Source organism: Calypte anna, chromosome 3 (genome assembly GCF_003957555.1).
Source record: "Calypte anna isolate BGI_N300 chromosome 3, bCalAnn1_v1.p, whole genome shotgun sequence".
Taxonomy (NCBI): domain Eukaryota; kingdom Metazoa; phylum Chordata; class Aves; order Apodiformes; family Trochilidae; genus Calypte; species Calypte anna.
In genome coordinates, this window is record NC_044246.1 from 52,894,020 (window position 1) to 52,900,019 (window position 6,000).

Below are 6,000 nucleotides of genomic sequence, written 5' to 3' on the forward strand. Positions count from 1 at the left end.
CACATATAAAGAAACTGAGCACTTGGACAGTCTCACAAATCTAGATGAGTGGCATCCAATATGATTTCTAACATTGTTTCTGACTTGTCTGACACTAAAATTTTGTAACTGTGTGAAGACTCATAATCCACTGTAGTTGCTATAAGCTAATGTATTTATGACTGAAAGCATTCATACCATCAGTAATGGAATCTCAGGACACTTGTTCTGGAATTACATTTACTAGAAAGACATCATTAGACAGTTCAGATGAGCATGTATTTTGCTGCACACAGATAATTCAGAGCAGATACTGATAAACTTTTGGACAACTCAGTAAAGATACTTACAGAAGGTACAAGCCCCAGTGCTTTTTATGGTTCTAACTTGCAGCTGGGATACAAATTCAGTTTATTTCTGAATGTGCATCTACCTATATAGAAATGAGTGGGAATTAGGATCTAGTTCTTTTTTACAGGGTGCTTTGAATGTGAATTTTAAAAATGGGAGACCACATTAAACCAAATAAAACTCTTGGGCTTATATAGATTTGACAAAAATGAATTATTTTTACCTATTCTGTTAACAAAACACATGTTCAAAGCAAACATCCTCAGCCATTGGTTAATAGAACAGACTTGCCAGGCTTCAATGAAACGTGAGTAAAAATTTATTTTGTTTGCATTTCAATAGATTTCAGGCCTGAATATACCAAGTAAAGGTCTTAAAGATTTTTTAGGTCAGTAAATGAAATTACCTTGACAAGATAACGTCAAGTAGCCCCAGCATTGCTTAGGTCAGTGAGAAGGCTCCATGGGCATAACCAGCTACAGCAATATAAAGAGACATTGTAACTAGAAAGAACGTATGAAATATCACAGTCAGATACTGTTTGTCCAAGGATAAACATGGCAAAAGAGAAAGATTTTGAATATAACCCCTTTGAATGGAATTCAAATGAAAAAAAAGGAAAAATGTGGAAACTAGCAATTTTTTCTAGTAGGACTTTCCAGAGCTACTAGAAACATCTTGATTTTCTATGTGGATACCTGCTTGTCTGAAGACATGTTCCATTTTAAAAGCAAAGCAAAACAAAACACTGACTAATCCATGAAGGCTAAAAATACAACTGCTCTAAAATGCAAGGTTAAAATCACTGCTATGTAGGGAGGGGCATCAAACCATGTAATTGTGTTACACACTGCATAAAGTATTCATGAAGAGGATGTGAAAACTTAAGAAGACCTTGTACCCTCTCCAGGTTCCCCCAGTCTCTATTGCCACCAGTGCATGTGCCCCTGTCTCCTTCCAGCTTGCTCTATTGACTGTTCCCATTATCTGTTAGGAATCTTATTGCTGAGAATCAAGACCAAGAGAGAAGATTACAAATACAAAAGGCTGGAATTTAGGGAGGTCTGAGGAAAAGTGTAGTATGTGAGAATATATGTACTACTGGTTTTAGAACCACAGCAAGCTTCTCTTCTCCCACAAGGAGTGTAAGTTGAAAGGATCAGGTCTTATTTTGCTGCCTATGCTCTATAAGGGAACACTTCATACACAAAGTGATGGGAGATGTAAATGGAGTTCCATCATGCAATTTTAATAGACTATATCTATCTTTTAATATGGTTGCACTGTTCTGCATCAGTCTGCAATGTTTGTTTATCCAGTCAGTTGTTTGATATGAATCTCTTCTTATTTTAGGCAGGCTCCTAGCTTTTTCATGGATTGGAACAGTGTGTGCTGTATGGCAAGATTTTCTTCTACCCTATTAGAATATATTTCATCTGAACTGATACTCGGTTCCATTTGCAAGGTTCCTTTTCTCAATAACAGAATGGAAAACTTCATTTCAGTTAATATTTACTGGGAGCTTTCTGCTTTGCTCCGAGTTTGCTTAAAATTCTGTCTTCAGTTACAAGGGCTCTATTGAGTCTAAATTTACCTTCAAGCTACTTTTCCCAGTTTATCAGATAGAGCCAAAAGAGAAGAAAACAGGTCAAGCCTTTGAATCCACAACTGCACATTTGAATGGCACGTTTACATATTTACTATTATTTGTACTTGCTATTATTTTCAAAATCTTCCCATCAGGAATATGAAATATGAAGCAGTTGATCCTTCCTGTCTTCTCAGCACCTGTGAGGACACACCTGGAATACTGTGTGAAGTTCTGGGCTCCTCAGTACAAGAGAGATATGGATGTACTGATGAAAGTCCAACCAAGGGCCACAAAGATGAAGAAGGGACTGGAGCAACTCTTATCTGAAGAAAAGCTGAGAGAGCTGGGAGTGTTTAGCCTAGAGAAGACTCAAGAAGGATCTTAAAAATGAACATAAACACTTGAAGGGAGGGTTCATAGACAGCAGGACCCAGCTCTTTTCAGGGGTATCCAGAGACAGGACCAGCAGCAATAGCACAAACTGAAACACAGGGGGTTCCATCTGACCATAAGGAAACACCTTTTTACTCTAAGAGTGATTGAGCACAGGCATAGTTTGCCCAGAGAGGTTGTGGACTCTCCACAGTTGGAAATAGTCAAAAGCTATCTCAGTGTGGTCCTGGTCAGCCTGTTTTAGGTGACCCTGCTTGAGCTGGGGGGTTGGACAAGATGACCTTCAGAGAACCCTTCCAATCTTAATCTGTTCTCCTGTAAGATTCTCTGACCCATATCAAAGAAAATAACAGCTGCAAATGGTGGATGCAGGAATACCCAGTCTTGATATATCAGATAGAAGTGTGTAGGATGTTCCTCCATGTCATTATTCAGCTTCATGCACCTCAAAAATCATGGTTACTCTCTGTGTGTGAAGTATGTTTTCTCCATGCAAGGTCTGTGGTGGGTAGAGTTGGAGCTCAAATCTTGGAATTGCAGAGCTAGATATAAAAATGCAAGTTACCTTGTGAAATATGGCCAACACAGAATGGGTGTGTATGTATGGTATGTACAATTTAACCTGAAAGAAAAGGCAGATCTCTTTTCACGTGGAAAAATGCTACACTTTTAGAAGAGATATATTCAAATGAGAATATGTAGTAGACACAGCTACATGCAAACTTTGACACATGCATTTAAACAGTAAAACAAAACCTTCAAAATATGTTGTATGTATGAAAACAGAAAACAATGAAGGCAAGGAAAAATGAAAAATCTATAACCCAGACTATTAGTAAAACTTGGCATTTTACAGCAATGTATAGGTCAATGCAGACATTAATTATTTCTGAAGACTCCTTTGAGTAGTGGATGAGAAAATATTATTTAGGTCTGAGAAACAAAGCCAGTTAAATATTTTATCTCCAGAGACCATATTGCATGAAATCTCCTGCCCTGATATGTTTTTCTATTAATATTTATTCTATATTTATGTTATTCACATGAATTTACTATTACTTTTGAGTTCTGTAAATCTGTTTGTTTCAAAGCTGCCTTTCCATTATAGACCCACCATATAACTGAAGGAAAAATTCAAACTAAAAATTTTTGTTCTGAAATTACTTTAGTAGGCAACATTTCCTTACTTTGTGTGTTGTTCCCTTCCTGCTTCCATATTATTAATTACAATATAATAATGTTAGATATAAATTACATTTAGCTAAATAACAATTCATAAGCCTCAACCATTTGGTAACCACATTATATATAAAATTGTAGTGATAAGAAATATCTTCTATCCTACAAACCAAAAGCAATTTTATTTAGATCCAGCCTAGCTTGGCAAATTTCTAGAGCATATATATTAACATTCGAGACTCTCTCTTCAGCAGTTCAAGGAATTGCCAGTCCACTCAATTCTTGTACAGCCTCAACTGTCAAGATATGCCAAACTACATGCTCTTTTATAGTATTCTTGTCTAAACCTATTGTGTCAGATACTGTGAAAGTATATAGGGGTAATAAAACGGTTATGATGGCTTGTTATCATTCTTGTTAGACAAGATTTAAAAAGGGAGCTCAGGTCCAATTAGAAAGTCAGGCTGTCAGACTGCTGGAAAATGTTGTAATGGTATACATCAAGCGATTTGTTGTCTGAGCTCATAGCAGGCACTGCTTGTACCTTGTTCATTATTTGGTTAGACTATCGTAGCCTCTGAGGACATGATGATAGCTTTCTGTTTACACATAGACTCATGAGATAGAAGAAGTTGTCTTTTGCCCATGTTTGTAGTCCTGCAGGCACATCCTGTAGCATAGGAAGGTGGAGGCCTCTGGCTCCCACCCACACACCAACTGGCAGAGCTGGCAAGATGAAGAGGAATCATTGTTACCATTGTTCGCATTTTTATCTTGATCTTCATATATCTAATATTTTTTCTTAATCCTCTCCACAGGAGTTGAATGATTATCAGTAAATTTCCACTACTTTTCAGACACAAAAAGTCTTCATGCTTTTGGAGAAAGGATTAAAGGCTTGACCTAAAGATATCCAGAAGACAAATTATAAATGTTTTCCTAAAAAAAAGAGAAAAATATTTTTTCTGTGTTAAAGCTCCAGATCATGAGTGTCTTTATATTAAATGCTTTTCCAATATTAGAAGTATCTACAGTGTCCCGAGGAATTGTCTTGTGTCAGTGCAGTGTTGTTTTGGAAGCAGGGGGGCCACAGGGATGGCTCCTGTGAGAAGCTGCTGGAAGCTCCCCCAGTTCCAATTCTGTCCCCGCTTCTGCCCATGACTGAGCAGAGATGGGAAGCTGGATGAACCTCTGTAAGTGTCATAATCAAGAAAGGGGAAATGAAATTGCAAAACTAATAATAAAAAAAGAGACTTGCAGAGCAAAGGAGGAGGTGAGAGTAATGCCCCAGAAAAGACACCAGGGTCAGTGAGGAAGGAGGGGAAGAAGGTGCCCGCACAAAGATTTCCCCACAGCTCGTGGTAAATGGCAGCTGCCGCTCTGCAGCCTATGGAGGAGTACGGGGGACGGACACGGAGCGTCACAGGTGGGCAGATGTGAAGCAGCAGCCTGTGCAGAATCAGGGAGAGCGGCAGACATGGATCTGCAGCCATGGAGGACCCCGTGCCAGGGGAGGTGACTGCTCCGGAAGCAGGGGAGGTGACTCTGTGTGCAGCCCGGGCTGGAGCAGTCTGTGCCTGAGGGACTGCACCTCCTGGGAGGGACTCATGTCCCTGGGGTTCCTGAAGGACTCTCCTAAGAGAGGGACCCCGCGTTGGAGCAGGGGAGACTGTGAGTAGTCCACCCCTGAGGAGGAAGGAGCGGCAGAAACACCGTGTGGGGAACTGACCCTAAACCCCCCCTGCCCCTCCCCTGTGCCCTGAGGGGGAGCCGGCAGCGAAGGGAACCGGGACCGGGGAGAAGGGAGGGGTGGGGGAAAGTATTAGGATCTGGTCGAGGTTTCTCTTTCTCCTGCTAGATTAAATTAATTTTGGTTTTCTTCCCAAACTGAGCGTAGTTTTGCTTGGTATCATAACTGGGGAGAGAAACCTCCCTGCCCTATTAAGGACAAAAACAGAAACCTCCCCTCCTCCTATTAAGGAGCCTTTAGGTGGATTTTCTCCTCCCTATCCCACGATGAGGGGTGGGGGCTCAGTGAGCAGAGGCCCGGTTGATACTGGCTGAGCCTAAAACCGTGACAGGAGTAGGAAAAGTGCACTGGTCTGGACACAGCCATCACAGTGTTTTGATTATTATGAGTTTTAACTCAGCATTCTATTTATTACACACAAAGTCCTTCCTTCCTACAAACTTCTAGTTTCAGAATCAAACGCGTTACATATTTTGAGTCTCTTCTTGTAACACAGAACTTGCCGTGCACTGTATGAGAAATAAAAGTCATCCTCAGAAACATTACAGATCTTCGTTTCAGTGAACTGTACCCAAAGATCTGGATTAACTTTAGTCACAGCTTTTGCATTTATGTCTGACAGCATTTTGAGAAGTCATTTTAATCTACTGCTCTTCTCATGCAAAATGATTGTGGTAAAGTGATTTAGAAGGGAATTGCTGGAGATTATTTAACTTTGCAAAAATACGCAGGCGGACAAAGGTTCAACATTAATTTA